Source organism: Bubalus bubalis, chromosome 6 (genome assembly GCF_019923935.1).
Source record: "Bubalus bubalis isolate 160015118507 breed Murrah chromosome 6, NDDB_SH_1, whole genome shotgun sequence".
Taxonomy (NCBI): domain Eukaryota; kingdom Metazoa; phylum Chordata; class Mammalia; order Artiodactyla; family Bovidae; genus Bubalus; species Bubalus bubalis.
This window is the reverse complement of record NC_059162.1, coordinates 77,187,275-77,210,156: the sequence shown is the minus strand read 5'-3', so window position 1 is coordinate 77,210,156 and position 22,882 is coordinate 77,187,275. Positions and strand designations below refer to the sequence as shown.

Below are 22,882 nucleotides of genomic sequence, written 5' to 3'. Positions count from 1 at the left end.
TCTGGCTCCTGATGGAATAGGGAGAGTTTTTCGCCTACATATTTCAACTTCCTCAACAGAGCGCATTCCCTCATCTCCTTCAGGGAGTTTGGAAAGTCTGAAGCCAGTATAACTATAAATGGTAGTGTTTTCATCCAAACCCCTCCAACTCGGCAGAAGCCTCCCTGGTTGTTGCTCGTGCCTTGGCCCTTCCACTCCTTTCTCCAGGGACCATGCCCTGACTTCCGTTATGGAACCAATGAAGAAACAGATGGTCCAGCATAACCTGAAGGCCAATGGGAGGGTACACAACACTTTCCAACAGAGGTCACCTGTTCTCAGATAATCACAACCTTTTCTTTTACTGATAATGGTGAGTCTAAAGCCCTGCTGTTCAACAGTACTATAACACAAGCCACACTGATAACTCTAAATTTTCTAGTGTGTGCACTATGTTGCTTGAGTCATTGTGACTCCATGGACTGTAACCCACCAGGCTCCTCTGTTCATGGAATTCTCTAGGCAAGAATACTGGAGTGGGTTGCCATTTCCTCCTCCAGGGGATCGTCCCAACCTGGGGATCAAACCCACATCTCTTACATCTACTGCATTGGCAGCAGGTTCTTTACCACTAGCGTCACCTAGGAAGCCCAAGTTCTTTCTAGTAGCCACATTAAAAAAGCAAAAGTAAGGACAATTTTAATATTTATTTAACTGAATTTATTCAGAATATTATCATTTCAACACATATAAAATGTTGAATAATATAAATAATATAAAAAACGATTGAGATGATTTGCATTTTGTGTGTGTGTCATCCTAAATCTTCAAGACCCAGTGCATTTCAACTCAGGCTGGCAGCAATCCAAGCAGTCAACAGTCACAGCAGCTAGTGGCTTCCATAGCAGACAGCACAGGTCCAGGCAACCTATGCTTGGCCTTCAGGTAGGTACTGGCAAGGCTCCAAAGTGACTGAAATGCACGGAGAGATTTTATTCATCTATTCTCCTGCTCTTAGGAATCCATCATTAATTACCCCATTCCAGAATGTCATTTAGCATAATTAATAACATAATAATAGCAGATACTGGGTTGCCCAAAACATTCATTAGGGTTTTCCATGCAATGCTATGGAAAAAGCTGAACGAGTTTATTGGCTAACCCAATACAGCACTTACTGTGTGTCCTTGGCAAGCTCCCTTGTTAGTTTAATGAACCCTCACGATAACTTCATGTTGTTCAGTTGCAAAGCCATATCTGACTCTTTGCAACCCCGTGGACTACAGCATGCCAGGCTTCCCTGTCCTTCACTATCTCCTGGAATTGGCTCAAATTCATCCACCGAGTCAGTGATGCTATCCAATCATCTCATCCTCTGTCGCCCCCTTCTTCTCTTGCCTTCAATCTTTCCCAGCATCATGGTATTTTTTAATGAGGAAACTGAGGCAAGGAGAGGTTAATAAGATACTAAAAGAGCTGGGATTCTAATCTACTTAGCTGGCCTCCAGAGCCCATGCCTGTAGCCACTATACTCTCAAGTTAAATTTGAACGGCTCAAAATAAGATATTAATAATTACTTTCCGTTTTAATTATAACCATCAAGTGATCCAAGGCTGTTCCCATGACACATGGTCAGATAATAGCAGTGATGGCAGACGGAGGCGCTATGGGATGTGCTAGCAAGTTACATTTAAAATAATTTGGGCTGGGAATACAAAAACCACAGGCAAGCCTGGGGTCAAAAAGATTGCCTTGCATCCAGGGATCTGTTGGGATGATCAAGATGAGGGTGCAGGGGGAGGGCAATGTGGGGTATCTGGAAAATTGTATCTTTGTGATTTTTCTGAGGGAAGAGTCAGTCTATCACTTTCATGCGATCCTCAAATGAGTCTGTAAGACAGACATCTCTGTGTCTGTCCTAACGGGGTAGGGGATAGAAAGAAACTAGGTGAACACACTATTTCACTTGATTAATCTGTGCCCTTCTCCAGGGGACCTCATTTTGTGAGGTCCCCTGGAGAAGAGAATGGCAAACCACTTCAGTATTCTTGCCTTGAGAACCCCATGAACAGTATGAAAAGGCAAAATGATAGGATACTGAAAGAGGAACTCCCCAGGTCAGTAGGTGCCCACTATGCTACTGGAGATCAGTGGAGAAATAACTCCAGAAAGAATGAAGAGACGGAGCCAAAGCAAAAACAATACCCAGCTGTGCATGTGACTGGTGATGGAAGCAAGGTCTGATGCTGTAAAGAGCAATATTGCATAGGAACCTGGAATGTTATGTCCATGAATTAAGGCAAATTGGAAGTGGTCAAACAGGAGATGGCAAGAGTGAATGTTGATACTTTAGGAATCAGCAAACTAAAATGGACTGGAATGGGTGAATTTAACTCAGATGATCATTATATCTACTACTGTGGGCAAGAATCCCTTAGAAGAAATGGAGTAGCCATCATACTCAACAACAGGGTTTGGTACTTGGATGCAGTCTCAAAAATGACAGAATGATCTCTGTTCATTTCCAAGGCAAACCATTCAATATCAGTAATCCAAGTCTATGTCCCAACCAGTAATGCTGAAGAAGCTGAAGTTTAACTGTTCTATGAAGACCTACAAGATCTTCTATAAGTAACACCCAAAAAAGATGTCCTTTTCATGATAGGGAACTGGAATGCAAAAGTAGGAAGTCAGGAAACACCTAGAGTAACAGGCAAATTTGGCCTTGGAGTACAGAATGAAGAAGAGCAAAGGTTAATAGAGTTTTGCCAAGAGAACGCACTGGTCATAGCAAACACCCTTTTCCGGCAACACAGGAGAATACTCTACACATGGACATCGCCAGATGGTCAACACTGAAATCAGACTGATTATATTCTTTGCAGCCAGAGATGGAGAAGCTCTATACAGTCAGCAAAAACAAGACCAGGATCTGACTGCAGCTCAGATAGTGAACTCCTTATTGCCAAATTCAGACTTAAATTGAAGAAAGTAGGGAAAACCACTAGACCATTCAGGTATGACCTAAATCAAATCCCTTATGATTATACAGTGGAAGTGAGAAATAGATTTAAGGGACTAGATCTGATAGACAGAGTGCCTGATGAACTATGGACGGAGGTTCATGACACTGTACAGGAGACAGGGATCAAGACCATCCCCAAGAAAAACAAATGCAAAAAAGCAAAATGGTTGTCTGAGGAGGCCTTACAAATAGCTGTGAAAAGAAGAGAATTGAAAGGCAAAGGAGAAAAGGAAAGATATACCCATTTGAATGCAGAGTTCCAAAGAACAGCAAGGAGAGATAAAGCCTTCCTCAGTGATCAGTACAAAGAAACAGAAGAAAATAATAGAATGGGAAAGACTAGAGATCTCTTGAAGAAAATTAGAGATACCAAGGGAACATTTCATGTAAAGATGGGCACAATGAAGGACAGAAATGGTATGGACCTAAGAGAAGCACAAGATATTAAGAAGAGGAGGCAAGAGTACACAGAAGAGATCTTCAGAAAAGATCTGAAGAGATCTGAACAAAGATCTGAAAAGATCTGAACAGAAAGTACAGAAAAGATCTTCATGACGCAGGTAATCATGATGGTATGATCACTCACCTAGAGCCAGACATCCTGGAATGTGAAGTCAAGTGGGTCTTAGGAAGCATCACTACGAATAAGGAAAGTGGAGGTGATGGAATTCCAGTTGAGCTTTTTCAAATCCTAAAAGATGATGCTGTGAAGGTGCTGCACTCAATATGCCAGCAAATTTGGAAAACTCAGCAGTGGCCACAGGACTGGAAAAGGTCAGTTTTCATTCCAATCCCAAAGAAAGGCCATGCCAAAGAATGCTCAAACTGCCACACAATTGCACTCTCCTCACACACTAGTAAAGTAATGCTCAAAATTCTCCAAGCCAGGTTTCAACAGTACGTGAACTGTAAACTTCCAGATGTTCAAGCTGGTTTTGGAAAAGGCAGAAGAACTAAAGATCAAATTGCCAACATCCGCTGGATCATCGAAAAAGCAAGAGAGTTCCAGAAAAACATCTATTTCTGCTTTATTGACTATGCCAAGGCCTTTGACTGTGTGGATCACAATAAACTGTGGAAGATTCTAAAAGAGATGGGAATACCAGACTACCTGACCTGCCTCTTGAGAAACCTGTATGCAGGTCAGGAAGCAACAGTTAGAACTGGACATGGAACAACAGACTGGTTCCAAATAGGAAAAGGAGTACGTCAAGGCTGTATCTTGTCACTCTACTTATTTAACTTATATGCAGAGTACATCATGAGAAACGCTGGGCTGGAAGAAGCACAAGCTGGAATCAAGATTGTCGGGAGAAATATCAATAACCTCAGATATGCAGATGACACCACCCTTATGGCAGAAAGTGAAGAGGAACTAAAAAGCCTCTTGATGAAAGTGAAAGAAGAGAGTGAAAAAGTTGGCTTAAAGCTCAACATTCAGAAAACTAAGATCATGGCATCTGGTTCCATCACTTCATGGCAAATAGATGGGGAAACAGTAGGAACAGTGAGAGACTTTATTTTTTTGGGCTCCGAAATCACTGCAGATGGTGACTGCAGCCATGAAATTAAAAGACACTTGCTCCTTGGAAGAAAACCTATGACCAATCTAAACAGCATATTAAAAAGCAGAGACATAACTTTGCCAACAAAGGTCTGTCTAGTCAAGGGTATGGTTTTTCCACTAGTCATGTATGGATGTGAGAGTTGGACTTTAAAGAAAGCTGAGCACCGAAGAATTGATGCTTTTGAACTGTGGTATTGGAGAAGACTCTTGAGAGTCCCTTGGACTGCGAGGAGATCCAACCAGTCCATCCTAAAGGAGATCAGTCCTGAGTGTTCATTGGAAGGACTGATGTTGAAGCTGAAACTCCAATACTTTGGCCACCTGATGCAAAGAACTGACTCATTTGAAAAGACCCTGTTGCTGGGGAAGATTGAAGTTGGGAGGAGAAGGGGATGGCAGAGGATGAGATGGTTGGATGGCATCACCGACTCAATGGAGATAAGTTTGGGTAAACTCCGGGAATTGGTGATGGACAGGGAGGCCTGGCATGCTGCAGTCCATGGGGTCACAAAGAGTCAGACACAACTGAGTGACTGAACTGAACTGAATTTTTGCCTCCTTCCATCCCCCCACCCCACACACAAAGAAATCATAAGTAGTGAGCAAAATCAGATCCACACACACAGAATCTTCACCATTGTACTACCAGGGAAGTCCCTCTGGTGGCCATCTTGTCCTTTACCCACACAAACCTATTTATAGGTCCCTAATAGCACCCCCCTCCCACTTCTCTGCATCTTTGCCAAAGACTGTGTTCTTTTTGTTAAGAATGTTCTTTCCCTGCAGTATCTGCCTGCCTTCAAGTCTCAGTTAAAAAAATCAAAACTTCTGGGGAGCCTGTGTGAACTCCCTTGGCTAGTGTAGGGACAACTTCTCTGCAGTAAAAGCAGTAAAGCATTATTCACTCAATTCAACCAATAATCATGTACCATTACTACAGATAATAATAAAAGCTGATCTTTACGGAGCTACATGCCAGGCACTATTTCAAGTGCTTTATCTGCTGCTTTAATCATCTGAGTGACCTCATGAAATGGGTTATTTTATTACCCCATTTAGCAGGTAAGCACACTGAGGCACAGAGGTCAAGTCAGTAGCCTAAGGTCACACAGTCACAAATGGCAGAGACAGACTGTGAACCCAGCCAGCTTGGTTCCTGAGCCTATATTCTTTTTTTTGAAGTATATTTGATTTCCAGTGTTGTGTTAGTTTCAGGTGTATAGCAAAATGATTCAGGTGTATATTCAAAATGATTCTTTATACATTTTATAAATGTATAAAGAATATAAACATATATATATGCATTTTAAAATACTTTTCCATTATAGGTTATTACAAGGTACTGAATATAGTTCTCTGTGCTATATAGTAGGTTCTTATTTATCTATTTTATATATCGTGGTACGTATCTGTTAATTCCAATCTCAATTTTTCCTCCCCACCATTTTCCCTTTGGTAACCGTAAGTCTGTTTTCTGATCCAGAGCCTGCATTCTTCAGGCTGCGCCACGCTTGCCTCTCATTATGTTCTCCTGCCTTCTACTCTCATTGCTCCTGTTCTTGTCTCTGTTAATCCAAGTGGCTCCTGTGTTTCAATTTTTCATTTACTGGCCTCTTTGCTACCTTGTTTGCAGAATCTCTGGAGGATGAGAATCTTCGTGTCCAACTCATCCTTGTCTTTCTAGGACCTTGCAAGGTGTTTGGTATACAGCAGATGTTTCATAAAGGCACACACACGAAAACACTGGCACAGCACTGGTAGGACAGGGGAGAAGGGCTACAAACTTGGGCATAAGAAAAGCACACAGGGAGAAAAGTCTCCAAATACACACTCGAATAAAGCAAGCTTTAACTTCATCTTTTAAATTTAGCCCATACTAAGAGCATAGTCATTTCCTAGGCCTGTTTAATACCAGAGGGAACAGAAGCAACTCAGATCTTGGCTCACTTGACTATACTTCCAAGCTCATCAGTTTCATTTTACTTTTGCACATGGATTTAAGTAATAATATGCCCTTTAAAAAGCTTTGGCTGGCCATCATAAAGAAATGCCAGAAAAGGCATTTTCCTTTAAAAAAGACAATATTCAAGCAAAACAGGATACAAAACCCTATTTATTAAAGGTTTCCTTGGTTTCAAATAATTGGCTATAAGTATATTCCAAATATTTTTTTTTTTTAAAAACAACAGCCTTATGTTGAAAAACCTCTTTTTGCTGTTCAGACACAGCTGTGCCATTTTCTACCCTAGAATTTCATGATATGTTTCTTTCCATCAATATCTAAACTTTCCTTAGATGGATATAAAAGCCCTGTGGAAGGACTCTTTCCTCTTTCAATAACAATAGGAAAGACAAAAACTTCAAGATCTGGGACGTACATAGACTTCTAGAGAACAAAAGAACTTCTGGCTCACATCAGAGATTGCATCAGGACTTTGGCCCAGCCTATCCACTCAGAGATAAATATTAATACAATTAGCCATAATACCCACCCTTCCTACTTGCATCCAGAATGTAAAAGAAACCATCAACTTCCCATGAATATGGATATCAGCATCCTCTTAGATATTAACAACCAAATTATAAATCTTCATTTTTGATTCTTGCTATCTCATCTCCTTCCACGATAAACAGTAATTTAATTATTCTTGAGTGCAAATTAAGGGCCAGGCACAGTTGTTGGTGCTAGAGATACAGCTGTGAATGAGTTAATAGGGTTCCTGACATAGGGGTCCTTATATTGCAGTCAGTCAGTCAGTCAGCTCAGTCGCTCAGTTGTGTCTGACTCTTTGCGATCCCATGGACTGCAGCACACCAGGCCTCCCTGTCCATCACCAGCTCCCGGAGTTTACACAAACTCATGTCCATTGAGTCGGTGATGCCATCCACCCATCTCATCCTCTGTTATCCCCCTCTCTTCCCACCCTTAATCTTTCCCAGCATCAGGGTGTTTTCAAATGAGTCAGCTCTTTGCATCAGGTGGCCAAAGTATTGGAGTTTCAGCTTCAACATCAGTCCTTCCAATGAAAATTCAGGACTGATTTCCTATATTGCAACAGGAGACAGAAAATAAATGTACAAACAAGAAAATAAGAGAAGTTCCAACAGTGATGTGAAAGTGAAAGTGAAAGTGAAGTTGCTTAGTTGTGTCCGACTCTTTGTGACCCCATGGACTGTAGCCTATCAGGTTCCTCCATCCATGGGATTTTCCAGGCAAGAGTGCTGGAGTGGATTGCCATTTCCTTCTCCAGGGTCCAACAGTGATAAATTCTACAAATTCTTTCATACAAGCGTGGAGTGATGCAACCCAATGAACAGCTTAGCAGTGTCTCTTTGGAAGCTGTATGGAGGAGTCTAGAAAAGGCAACAGTGAACGAATAGATCAGCGGTAACCAATTCTGAGATCACTAAATTGTGCAGAAGAGATATGACATTACCTTGGCCTAGGGTGGTAGCAGCAGAGATGGGAGAACCAGATGGATTCAGTACAGGTTCTGGAAGTAAAATAGCTAGGACCTGCTGATAAAGTGGGTGTAGGAGATGAGGGAGAGGAAGGGGCTGAGATGATACACAGGTTTCAGTTTAAGCAACTAGGTTGATGATGGCTTTATTGGGGGAGAAACAGGTTTAGGGAGGAAGGAAAATCAAGAATTCTGATTTGACCTTGTTCATTTGAAGACATCTAAGTGAAGATGGCAAGAAAGTATTGAAAAGTCTAGTACTGTGTTGTCCACTACTAAAGCTATTAGTACATGTGGGGATTTAAATTTAAATAAACACAGTTAAAATCTCATTTCCCCAGTTGCATGAGCCACAGTCAAGTGATCAGGCAGACACAGAAGCAGCTACCGTCCTGAACAGCACAGGTGTAGAATGTTTCAATCACCATAAAAAGTTCTATTGGGCAGGACTCGTCTAGAATGAACATGATAACTTGCTAGCCTCCTTTCATTATTATAAAGCTTATTGCAATTACAAAATATAAAATCAATCCTCAGAGACCTTTAGCTTTGAATGGCAATTGGATTCTGATCTGTCTGAAAGTATTTGTTTCTAATTCTCAAGAAAAATAACACAATAGAGGCACAGTAGGAGAATGAACACTAGATTTATAAACCTGGCTTCTAGTTGTCTTCATTGCCAATGATTTCCAGTAAAATCACTAAACGTCTATGTGCCTCAATTTCCCCTACAAAACAGGGCATGATCTGGAATGGACTATATTGAGAAGTATGCTGGAGAATGTTTCCACCTCTGCAGACATCCCCGTTGTTCTCTGGTCATATCTATTGTTTTCACTTGCAAATACTGACATGATGTTATCTCAGATGGCAAAACAGATATAAAAGGGCCTTTGAAGCACATAAAAGACCCTGCTGCTGCTGCTGCTGCTAAGTCGCTTCAGTCACGTCAGACTCTGTGCGACCCCACAGACGGCAGCCCACCAGGCTCCCCCGTCCCTGGGATTCTCCAGGCAAGAACACTGGAGTGGGTTGCCATTTCCTTCTCCAATGCATGAAAGTGAAAAGTGAAAGTGAAGTTGCTCAGTCGTGTCTGACCCTCAGCGACCCCATGGACTGCAGCCCACCAGGCTCCTCTGTCCATGGGATTTTCCAGGCAAGAGTACTGGAGTGGGGTGCCATCGCCTTCTCCAATAAAAGACCCTACCGTAGCATAAAAGGTATATGTTCCATAAAGGCAAGACAGAGCCAAAAGAAATATACCCCATGCCTTGAGTCTGCCACAGAAAGTTGTGTGTTTTGGGATGTTGGCAGGGTTACTGACTTGATAAAGTAATGCCATGGGTGTTAGGGCGTCATGAACCAAGTGTTGATCCCCAAAGGTAAAAGACAGTAGACAGTCACCAAAATGGTGACATTTCCCCTTCTTGTGCAAGGCTTCTGTCCCAGGGAAGGGCACACTGGAGTGGGTTAGCTGGCCTACTTTAGCCAGATGGTGCCCCTCCATTTCCCCCACCTCAGGATTATCTCCTGGCCAGAAGAACTGGTCTGGGCTGTTAACTGGGAGAAACTTTTGTATCTTGTCATTGCTCTGAATCTGCATAGAGTTTCTAGTGACTTAAAAAAAGTTTTCTGAGGACCTGGTGGTATATATCCTCAACTAATTGGTGGGCAGGTTTGGAGAAAGTGTTCTCATAATGCCAGTGAGAAATTGTAAAAAAAAAAAAAAAAAATATATATATATATATATACACACATATACACACACACACACACACACACACACACACACACACACGTTGCCAAACTTTAAGAGAATATATTAAAACAATTAATTATGAAATGTTACATTGCACATAACTTTTTTTCTCCTTTTCTACTGAGAGGGCAATGACAATGTTTTGTTAGTGTGTTTCTCCCAATGGCAGTTTTTTTTAAAGGAGAGCATTCTTTGGAACTACCCAGATTTCTGCCATCCTAGAGCTACAATTTATTTTTGCCTGTTACCCTTGATAGACATATGTGCTATATGACTATGGCCACAGTTTGTAGACTATTGGCAGCAAGGCTTTCATGTTTGATAGATCTAGGTTTGAGTGCAGGCTCTTCAGCTATTGTGAATCCTGAGACAAAACACCCCTAAGCCTCAATTGTCTAATATGTAAAGCAGGACTAATATGCCTTTTGCATATTGTTGCTCTGAGGGGAGAAAAAAAGGGAGGACACAGAGAGCCATCAGGAAAAAAAACCCATATGTTATTTTCTTTTTTCATTTAACTTTCATTTTCAAATCTTTTTTGTGTGTTTCTATCCGTATTCATAATGACTGTTGTAGGGACCTAAATCTCTCCCCTAATGCTGGATATTTAAATTATTGCCAGTTTTTATTACTATAAATAAGATTATGTTGGAAACCTTCATGCTTCTGCTTTTTTCATCCCTTTAACTTGTTTCCCTAGCTTCCCTTAATTCCTAAAAGTACAATTCATAGGTTTTGCTTTTCAAGGGGCTTTTTAATTAATATATGATAGTATCATCAACAAAATAACTGAGAATTTCTGAGACTGACATTTTATAGATATTTTATACATAAAATGGTATTCCTCATGCTGCTTTAATCTGTATTTCGAAGATAATTGGGCTTCCCTGGCAGCTCAGCTCGTAAAGAATCCACCGGCAATGCCCTGGTTCGATTCCTCATTTGGGAAGATCTGCTAGAGAAGAGACAGGCTACCACTCCAGTATTCTTGGGCTTCCCTGGTGGCTCAGATGGTAAAGAATCCATCTGCAAAGTGGGAGACCTGGGTTCGATCCCTGGGTTGGGAAGATCCCCCGGAGAAGGGAATGGTTGCCCACTCCAATATTATGGCCTGGAGAATTCCGTGGACTGTATAGTCCATGGGATCGCCAAGAGTCAGACATGACTGAGTGACTTTCGCATACATACATAAGATAATTAGTGAGGATGGACATTTTTTCCTGTTTATTAATGATTTGTAACCTTGAGAAACAGCAAGTCTATATATTCTTTGCTTATTCATGTAGTAAGATCTTGATGTTTTTCTTTTGAATTTGAGTTTTTTACAGTGCACGATAATCAAAAATTAGTATATGTATTTGCTACAAATATATTTCTGATATTTTTCAATGTAAAGATAACCATATTTTATTTATACAGCATTTTAATAACTAATAAGCAATAGCCATATTTTGTATAAACCTCATGAGCTATGATATTGCTTTGTGGCAAAATGTTTGACTTTTGACTGCTTTTCAATGTCTATTGACACTCTGATTTTTCCAGCAACCCTGTGAGTGAACTGGGGAGGATGATAATTCCCATTATAGAGCAGAGAAAGTGAGACCCAGACAGGCCAGGTGACTATATTATAGAGGGTCCCCAAATTCTGAAGCTGGCTAAGACTGGCCTCAGTCCTTTGCTCTGTGAACCCAAGGGCTCCTCATGAAAGGAAGCTCACCATGTAAAATGAAGAGCTGTATTTTGTGCAAAATGGATTATTATCCCAAGCACCAATTCCACACTGTCTTTGATTTAAAATTCTTTATACAGAGGATGAGAAAGTTGGATGGCATCATTGACTAAATGGACATGAGCTTGAGCAAACTCAGGGAGCTAGTGGAGGACAGAGAAGCCTAGCATGCTACAGTTCATGGGGTTGCAAAAACTCAGGCACGACTAGCAACTGGACAACGAACAACAACTACACAGCATCAGAGCACTATGCCTGCCGTACTGGAGGCACTCAAGAAGTCTTAGTATGATTTTAGCAAAACTTCTCAAACAATGGCTTACATTATGGACCATCCTTACAGAGTTTTTATGTAGTTATGATAAATTAAATAACTTACACCTAAGGTTCAGAGAAGGCGATGGCACCCCACTCCAATACTCTTGTCTGGGAAATCCCATGGACAGAGGAGCCTGGCGGGTTATAGTCCATGGGGTTGCAAAAGAGTCAGACAAGACTTAGTGAATCAACAACCAAAGGCTCCATATAATATTTGTGTGTATGTCCCAAAGAGCGTAGCACCCTGCTCAGCACACAGATGGCACTCAAGTCAGTGTTTTATGGGGAGATGGGGGAAGAATTTTATGAGCTAAGAGACAATGGAAAAAACAATTACAGTTTGGTTAAAGATCAGGGCACTGAAATATAGTTTGCATGAACTGTGTGCTTTCTGCTACGCCACTCTTTATTTTGGCAAGCACACTATCATGGAACAGTTCTGATGCAGTCTTAAGCCAGAAGTCTACATTAGCTAAACAATACCAAACTACATTAAACAGAACATTCAAAAGCGTTTCCAGCCTTGGACAAATCTGTATAATTCTGTAGATGTATCTGTTATGTTTTTACTTGAGGATTCTGATATAACTCATTCCTCAAAAATTCACTGTGAACACACATACACAAACACATATTAAAGTCCTGGTTCAGCATTTGGGAAAAAACCTCAAGATAAAAATATGGAACATCTGCTTCCTAATATCAGGAAAATTCACAGGAAACGATTAATGTCCACAAGGGAGAAAGAAAAATAATCTGGATCACATTATGAAATGAAACATCCAAAATTCACAATTTAATATAATATAGCCTGCAAGTCATCAGATCTTCAGAACTGGGGGGAAAGATTTCACATTTTATTAAAACTTGCAAGAGGAGAAATATTTTTATGACATGTACATACAAATAAACATAAAATGGAATGTCCTCACCCTACATAACATTCTTGGGTCCTGTGTCTCCCCTATTGATATTTACATAATGTTTAGCAGTTGGGTTGTTTACCTCACATGTATTTTTGTAACGTGCTCAGTGTCTTACAGGGCAAATGAAGACCTAACTAAACTAGATGGTGGTCCATGGATGAGGAGGATGTAACTATTTTGAGAAAGATCTAGAGTGGCTTGTTTCCCAAGGAGGACTGAAAAGACAGTGAGGGTCACTGCAAGGCCAAAGCCACTGTATATAAAAGTGGTCTGCTCCTTGGCAGCTCTTCCACTATCCTGCTCCTTATAAGCCTCATTATACTGACTATAAGCCCGGCAATATGGAAGGCTCTGTGGGTAAAACAAAGAACAAAATACATTCCTTCTCCACAAGGAGTCTACCATGAGTCACAGGGATGACTGATCAGACAATAACAACTCCAGAGGCATGTAATATACCATGTTAAGTCCAAGGAGCTCCAAGAACAGAGGAAGGCTGCCTATACCAGTCTGGGATGATCACGGAAGGCATCCAGGGAGAAGTGGCATCAAAGTGAAAACGTAAAGGATGACCAAGGTTAGCCAGAAGATGCAAGGAGGGAGGCATGAGCAAGGCAGATGGAACAGTTTGTACAAACGCTGGAGGGGAAGCAAGTGAGGGGAAGCAATTTGCTCTGGCTGCAATTATGAGAGTAAGAATTTCAGTGAACTCTGGGGTATATGTATCTTTTAGAACTGGATTAAAATATACACACTACTATATATAAAATAGATAACCAACAAGGACCTACTGTATAGCACAAGGAACTATACTCAATAGCATGTAATAACCTATGTAAACAAAAAGAATGTCTATATTTGTATATGTATATGTGTAACTGAATCACTTTGCTGTACACCTGAGCTAACACTGTAAATCAACTTATTTCAATAATTTTTTAAAAAATCTGAAAAAAATATTTGAGAATTTCTCCAACCAACTGTATATGCCAAGTGACATGGCAAATTGAAATAAAGACTTCATATATTTTTAAAAAAAGAGCAAAGAGTTTCAAATCAGTGAGCGGCCTTATTACATAAGAGGCCACAGCAGGTAAAACCCAAAGGGGAGAACCACAGTGAGAAGCATAAGGCCAAAAGAAAGGACTCAGGCTCTCTAGCACCCTCACACCAGAAAGAGCTGGCACTGATTCATCCAGAGGGAACAGTCAAGGCCCCCTTAGGTGACAGGCCTCTGGAGGAGGGCAAGAAGACAGACTGTCCCATCAGAGATGATGCTGGTCCCCAATTCCAAGGAAAAACACACAGCCAGCTTCCCAACCTCACGATAGGAATAGTGAGCAGGCCTTATCACTACCCCATGGGGAAGACAGAATCATCTCATTCTACAGAAAAGTTGTTGGTTTTAGACGACAGTATTCATTGATATTCCTTTCTGTTAACTGATTCCACATCTGAATAGAGAAACCAACTCATCTTGGTCTGGCTGGAACATTCCAGGGCTAACACTAGAAAGTCTCATGTCCCAGGAACCCCTCCTCAGTGCCATACCAACTACGATGGTGGTCACCTACTCAGTTTGTGAGGTACATGAAGTGGACAATATGCCCTAGGCTTTTATATTAGAACTGGTGCAAAGTTAAATGTGATCTAGCCTTCTGGAAGCTAATCTAGACTCTTTGAGCCTCAGGACCCTCTTGGACATCTCAGGGGCTTGTCTGGGGACCCTATATCATTTGCAATAATTCACGCTGAATTATATTTGCAAAGCACAATGATTAGCTTAGGGCTTAGTGATCACTAGCTGTTGTGCTAAAGGGAATCACTGACTAAATGCTTACCGAACACAGTAATCAGCCAAAAGATGGGTCTGAATTTAATTTCTGTGTTTCCTGTTGTTGACTGAGAATTAACCAAATACCTTTCAAATTTAATACTGCAAATCATCCTAAAATAAATGAAACTATTTAACTACACAGAGTCATAAACATATTTTCATTACTTTGTTGACTAGGGACCTAACCCATTGTAATGGCTTATCTTCTTACTGGTCAACAGACAGTTAAGAAAGCGGAGAAGACAAAGAAAAACAACAACATGGTTTCCAATAACTATAGGTCCAATAGGATATTACTTTATGGAAATATCTGAAAGGCAGAGAGCTGCTAATACATCTTTATAGAATGATTGGGGGTGAAAAATTGGGCCATGGAGAACTACAGAAAAAAAGTACCAGGGTTTGTGGATTTAGATGATGGCCATACTTGAGTTTTCGCTTCAGTGCTGTTGACTCAGACAGCCACGGCCCACAGCTCTTGTCTGATAAAGGGAAACACAAGCTCTTCAAGAGCACTGCTTTCCTTGCAATGGGGTGATGAGTAAAACAGCCCCCAGGGTGTGTAGTCAGGAGAAGATGCAGAAAGACTTCAAATTGATAAGAGCCAAGGGCCCACCATTCAACCCTGCTTCAAAAGCACCCTCCACCCCCACCCCCCACAAAGCTCAGCTAATGTTAGTAAGGTTCAGTGCTCCTTGTGAAGATTCCTGAAACAGGAACGGATGGAGATATGACCTTAGACTCTTTTTTTCCTGCAACAGACAATGATCTCCAACACATTTCTGATTAGTTTTCAAGGAAAAAAAAACACTATTTTCAAAATCCAATCGTGCTTGAATACAGCTATTCAAGGAAGAAAACCATTCAGTAGGGTTCAATTTTATTAGCCTCAAAAAACTGTTTAAAAAAAGGGTGAAACGTAGCAGCATTTATCACTGGTAATGTATATTAGAATGATGTTTCCCTCTAAAAAGTTTGGGGCATGTATATTAGAACTATGCTTCCCTCTAAAAAGTCCGAGGTATTCTGGGTAACTGAGGTTCTGCAGATACAATGAAAATAATCACTCTCTGCACTCCTCTCCATGACACGCTTTCCATCAGAAACTGAGACAGAGAGATTCACTGCAGAAATATTCGGGTTATGTCCGTTGCACAGAGTCAGACAGCACAACGAGGGCAGGATGCAGCAAAGGGCACAGTCCTAAGCCTGGGTCAGAAAAACAGGAGAGGTTTTGTTTTCACTCTGCCAGACTTTGCTGTGGGTGAGTGCACGTCTGCAGGCCTTGGACTCAGAGGATAAGGAAATGACAAGTGGTCCTCAAGTTAGCCTGTGAGTGGCTCTCACCAAGTCGCCTATGTCCACAGTCACATAGAGTGCAATGCTATGAAATATCCCACCCTGGTTTGGGCACTTGGACGCTACTGGATGGCTCAATCTTTCATTGTAGCCACCAAAGACATGCCTGGGCATTGAGAATCTTCTAGGAATTGTTCATCTTTATCCCATATTATCAAGAGGCCAACAGCTTAAACAAACAAACAAGCAAATCCAACTATGTTCAATATAATCCACTCAAAGCCACAATTCAACAAGAAGACAGCTCCTAAGAAAAGTGGTACAAACTTCCTGTTTTTACACCTACCACTTGTACTTGCTTTCTGGGTAAAGCCATCTTTGCTGCCTCTATTCTAAGTTTGTACCCCACTCCAGACATTCTCATAGACATTTTCATGCATTTTATACACATTCTGGATACAAACCTCTGACACTTCTTCAGGAAGTATACAAGCATATACCCACTGCACCACCACCACCACCCAGAACCAAGAAGAAAAAATCTGCCACTCACCATACCACTGGGATGATTTTGAAGGTGGTCCAGGGCATTAAGCAACACTCTGACGTGGGTTAGCCATTTCCATACCCAACCTTCACCTTGAACCCTCATGTATCTCATTTCTTAATGTATCTGCATGGACAACTTGATTATAAGGTCCTCTGACTACCATACTTTAAATTTCCATGTATTTATTTTCCTTCCCACAAGAATGAGTTCTTTATTTAACATATCCTAGGCTTCCAATACATTTTTTAAAATCCAGATGTACATATTTCTATCTATCTAAACCTAAGAAGTTCACAGTGGTCTAGGAGAAGCTCAACAGAACAGCCAGTTCAGAAATCAGCTATTTCCTATTTATCTTCTATTGGCAAAGCTAGTTTTCATTTTTCTAAATGTGTCCTCCTTGATTCTGGGAACAGCTGAGGATACTGATGATGTAAGACAGTCTTTGTTAACCTTTTAAAACTTACACTCATTTTTGATAACCATAAAAACGTTCTCCTTCCTTTCCCCAAACAGATTCTGATGTGTCCTTCCTAAGCTGTTTTAGGAAACTATGGTATCTACCCCTTGGCTGGATTCTCTCCTCGTCCCTAAATCTTTAAAATCTACAGGTCCATTCCCAGGCTCTTCTCTGACTTAACATCTCCTCAATGAAGCCTTATTAGGCATCTCAAACTTACAACAAAGGCCACAGCCTAATTAATAATCTCCCCATACAGCTCATACCCTGGGGCTGCCAGTGCTGCCAGTGGGACACCACCATTCATGCTTCCTGTTCAAGGTGGAATCCTCAGTCATCTTAGGCTCCGTTCTTACCTATTCTACGTCCGGCCAACTGTCAGCACATCCTGTCAGCCCTACCTCCAAAATGTCTCTCAAATGCAATGACATCTCAGCGTCCGTCCCCACCCTTCTTCCTTGTCCAAACAGGCAGAATTTCTCACCTGGTGACATCCGCAGCCTCCATGCTGATCTCTTGCTCCCTCCCAGCAGGGGGCACTGGCGTCCTCAGATGACTTAATTCTTTGCTAAAACCCTCCAGTGGCTTTCCCAGCATGCCTCGCGCACTCACTACTGCCAACCCTTTTGTCTATCAGGCTCTGCAGGAACTGGACCAGGCCACTCTATCCAGTCACAATGACCTCCCCTTTTCTCAAATACACCACACAATCTCTGCTTCGAGCCTCGACATTGATCCTTCATGCTGGTGGCCTTCTTCTTACAGACGGAAGGCCTGCACACTTGGCGGCCTCCCTGCTGGTTTCTGACAAGTGTGATCTCTCTCTTCCCTTACCCTGCTTTGCTTTTCGTCATAGTACTTAGCACTCTATTTTCTGTCCTATTGAGTTATGAGCCCTGTCCTCCACTGGAATGTAAACTCCATGAGAAAAGGACGTTGTTTGTTCCCTGCTGGACCCTCAGTGCCCGAGGCGACGCCTGACACAGACTAGGCATTCCATAAAATAACCTTTTTTTGTTACTGAATGAATGCATATTGTCAACTAACCAGAAATGTTTTGTTGAACTTGATTTTCAGATGTTTGTGTTATGAAAGTAAACATTCCCCCTTTCCCCAAGTGAATCATAAGACATGATTTTTAAACGACCCCACCCCACACACACATTTAAGATTCTGGTATGTCTGCCCTTCCTAAAACACCCCAGCAGGGGTTGGGCTAGGGTGCCCCATCCCCTTGAGCATCAGTGGTGTGGTCACCCAGTTCAATGCATACAAACTCATAGCTACACTCTGAGTTTCTACTAAGCATCTGACATGTTTTACGGTCTTCTGCCTCTTACTAAAGCCTTAAAGCTTTATTATCTTCAAAAAAATGCTCAGAGAATTCAACTAATAAAGAGAACTGTCTGCCTTATTTATGATAGTGGCAGTGTTTCTTTCAGCTAATTCTGAATACAGCTGGCTCATATTTCAATGCCAAGTGTTTGGCTACACTACTTTTGTTGTATGCTTCCAGAGAGTTTGGGCCCCAGTGGTCACAGAAAATACTGGGAAATATTAAGGAAACTCTTTGGAAGAGACAGAAGGAAGGAGGAGACACAGATCCCTCTTGCCAGGCATCCCCTATACATCTGGGGTTTCTGGTTGCTTCTTCAATATGGGTGCTTTTCAGAAAAGCAGTGTTTCCTTCATGAATGAGCTCCATTTATGATGAGGCACCAAGTGGTCAGTGTGAGCTCCAAGGGGACAGCCATTCCCAGCCCTCTGGCATTTTCCCAGTGTGGCAGCGAATGCAACCCCATAGAGACTAGTATCTCTCTCTGAATTCCACCCTTCTCTCCTTGGCCTCTTGGCAAACCTCAGCTTCAGAGAGTCTAGTCAACTGGCATTTGTCTACTGTGTCTTTTCTTAAAGTATCATCTTCCAGGAGCTTTTATACGTGAGATTTTGAAATCTGTATATAAAAACAGGATATTATTCATCTCTAGTCACTTGAGAAATAACACAGTGCAGGGATATGGTCAAATTCTAAGAGCAGAGATAATATAAACATAAAACACTGATTGGTATCAGTTCTGCCTCTTTACCTCTTCAATGAATGAAATGCAATAAATCAAATACTGCAAGTCTCAGTGAACTTCTACTGACATGTACATTTTTTTTTAAAGCTTAAAAGTTTTGATGTCTGTGACATGAAATCCTATTTATTTAGGAATGTAAGTTGTTGGATTTCCTTTCTCCAAAAGAGGAAAATGGCAGACATTGATTATTAAGAATTTTGTCATCCAAGTCCAAAGCTCCACAAAAATACTTTGATATACTCATATATGTTTTAAACCACAATCCGGATTCCTAGAATGTATGTATGTATGTATAACTTAACTCTGGACTTAACCCCGTTGTAGCCTTTGCATCCTTCTCAGGCTAGGCAAGTGGTGTCCTTTCTTGCTCTGCTCCGAGCATTGAACCTGAGCAGAGGCAGCATAAACTGCACACTAGTGAACCACTCGTAAATTCCTGCACTTTCTGCAAAGTTTCACTGCCAACCTTCCTTTCAGAGTATCTACCCCCTCTGCCTCTGCCCATACTGTTTTATATTTTCTTCTCTTCATTTAGCTTGGTTGGGAAGTATTTTGTTAACAGTTTTTTTGGCCAGTTTCAGCACAGGGCTTCTGGCAAGTCAGGGTTGCAGCATTTCAGAGGCCTTGCACTAACTCCAGAAAATATTTTCCTACTTTAACTCTTCCTCCTCTTTGCTTCTGCCACTCAAAAAAGAAGAGGAGGAAAAAAACCTTCACACACACAATAAAGAGACATATAGTCACAAAAACATTTCTACCCAGCTTAAAACCAGCAGAATCTTAACACCCTAATTGGGGTCTTGCAAATCCTGAATCTCCTAACACATATTACAAAGTTTTACAAGCTAATCATATCCATTAAAGTTGAACTTTTGCTTTTTTTTAAACCAGTTCACTTCTGTGAAAACAGGACTCCACACAGCCCTCAACATTTCCCTGCTAACAGAACCCCAGTCTATTTGTGTGCAGATGTTGTGAGCTCAGGAAAGGCGGGAGCACTGGCCTAAGGGTGGCCATTGCTCTCAGCTCAGTAAGTCCTGAGGGGACATAGTATGAGGATGCTGGGAAAATTCTGCATCCTCACAAAAGACTAGCAAAGTAATGCTCAAAATTCTCCAAGCCAGGATTCAACAGTACGTGAACAGAGAACTTCCAGATGTTCAACCTGGATTTAGAAAAGGCAGAGAAACCAGAGATCAAATTGCCATCTGTTGGATCATAGAAAAAGCAAGAGAATTCTAGAAAAACACCTACTTCTGCTTCATCGACTAGGCTAACGCCTTTGACTGTGTGAATCACAACAAACTCTGAATCACAACAAATTGTGGAAGATTCTTAAAGATATGGGAATACCAGCCACTTTTAACTGCTTCCTGAGAAACCTGTATGCAGGTCAAGAAGCAACAGTTAGATCCGAACATGGTTCCAAATTGAGAAAGGAGTACGTCAAGGCTGTATATTGTCATCTGGCTTATTTAACTTATATGCAGAGTACATCCTCTTGAACATGAAAGAGGAGAGTGAAAAAGTTGGCTTAAAACTCAACATTCAGAAAATGAAGATCATGGCATCCAGTCCCATCACTTCATGGTAAATAGATGGGGAAACAATGGAAACAGTGACAGAATTTATTTTTGGGGGGCTCCAAAATCACTGCAGATGGTGACTGCAGCCATGAAATTAAAAGATGCTTGCTCCTTGGAAGAAAAGCTATGACTAACTTAGACAGCATATTAAAAAGCAGAGACATTACTTTGCCAACAAAGGTCTGTCTAGTCAAAGCTATGGTTTTTCCAGTAGTCATGTACGAATGTGAGAGTTGAACTATAAAGAAAGCTGAGCTCCAAAGAATTGATGCTTTTGAACTGTGGTGTTGGAGAGAAGACTCTTGAGAGTCCCTTGGACTGCAAGGAGATCCAACCAGTCCATCCTAAAGGAGATCAGTCCTGGGTGTTCATTGGAAGGATTGATGCTAAAGCTGAAATTCCAGTACTTTGGCCACCTGACGCAAAGAACTGATTCATTTGAAAAGACCCTGATGCTGGGAAAGATTGAAGGCAGGAGAAGGGGATGACAGAGGATGAGATGGTTGTATGGCATCACAGATTCAATGGACATGAGTTTGAGTAAGCTTCGGGAATTGGTGATGGACAGGGAAGCCTGGCGTGCTGCAGTTCCATGGGGTGGCAAAGAATCAGACACGACTGAGCGACTGAACAACAACAAAAGACAGGAGCCATGCCTCCTTGGTTCTCAACTTGGAACTGGTAATAAAGCACAGAATTGTGATCACCCTGAGAAAGCAAGTCTAAATTTCAAAAATGGTAGCTGCAAGGAATGAAAAGGGCACAGATCATCAGTGGCAAATGAAAGAAGTGACCATCTCCTCTAGACTTTCTGAATATGCATGGGAAAAAACTCCTACTTGTTAGGGCCACAGTTAGTCATATTTTCTTTTCTTGATATGCATGAGATAACAAAAGAGAGGTTTATGGCTTCTTAATTTGATCCCCACTAACTTCAAAGTGAGAAAACTAGTTTGGCAAATTTCAAGCTAATGGGGCAAATATGACTTGTTATAGATGACTTATAATCATTTAGCACAGAGGTTCTCAGTCTTTCTCCATCCATAGTAATTGTTCCATCCATACATCCAACCATCCATCCATCCATCATTGATCTATTTAACCATCCATCCATCCATCTAATTAGCCACCCAACTAACCATCCAACCATCCATCCTTTCTTTTTTTCTGCCAACAACCAACTGCTGAGCCTCTATCCAGCACTGGGCACTGAACTAGGCACTGGGAATATCAACAATGCCAAAAGATAGAAAATACTATACCCGTTTTAGAGGTAAGGACATTTGAAGTTCAGCAAGTTTAAATGTTTTCCCCAAAACCACAAGCCAACATGTGGCAGAGTTAAGAGTCAAAACTGGGGCTGTCTGAACTCACAGGCTTGCACTTTTTGCTCTACCATGCAGCTTTGAACCTGGCCATCACTTTGTTAGCCCAATTTAGAAATAACAAAACATTGTATTGCTTTTTAATATTCTACAATTTTGATTGCCTCTTACCCCACCTTCTGCAGTGAATCTAAAGTAGTAGTCACACTGTATACTGTATCTAGACCCACCCAAACCAAATATCCACTTTTCACCTGGAAGTCTGACACTGTGCTTACAGGACGGCAATGTCACCATGACAACGTCTGCTTCCATAACACTTATCTTGCATCTGCTAGCCATGTATGCACCATTAGCTGAAGACCTTTTCTACCTTGCTCACCAGTGCCTGGTACTCCGTTGCACAGGCTAGGTCCTCCCTACATATCTCCTGATTATATAAAGAAAAATAAGCCAAATAATAAGATGCTGTCTCAGGAACTCCTGAGTGCCAGTTCTCAACACTCTTAGTTTAATGAGCTGATATCACTTCTAAGACCTTGCCAGACAGTGTCATTCCAGAAGGTGCACAATAAGTCACTGACTAAGCAATCTCTACACTATATTTACAGCAAATATGTTCCTCATTATGAAACGCTGGCAACAACCCAAATGTCTAGCATTTGGATACAAAGGTGAATGGACGGCTACTTATCAGTACAGGAGACCATTTTATTGATAACCCAAGGAGAAAGTGATGGAGTGAAAGGAAACAGGAAAAGGGCAACATCCACCAGGGTTAGACTCCAAAGCAGATCAACACAGAAGCTGTACACACTGACACAACTATGCAAAAATAAACATGCCGGGAATACTGGCACTAGAATGTGAGGACTCATAAGAATAGTTCTAAAGTATCCAGTGAAAATTCAGAATAAAACCACTCACAACTGACTCTTCTATTTTATCTTCATAGTTCTTCTTATGATCAATATTA

General features: G+C 41.3%; 1 protein-coding gene across 8 annotated transcripts in view; it reads right to left on the bottom strand.

Annotated features, from left to right (window-relative positions):
- The window catches only part of GNG12 (G protein subunit gamma 12), a 141,087-nt gene that overhangs the window by 83,984 nt on the left and 34,221 nt on the right, over nt 1-22,882 (bottom strand). The gene's annotated exons all lie outside the window — the stretch shown is intronic.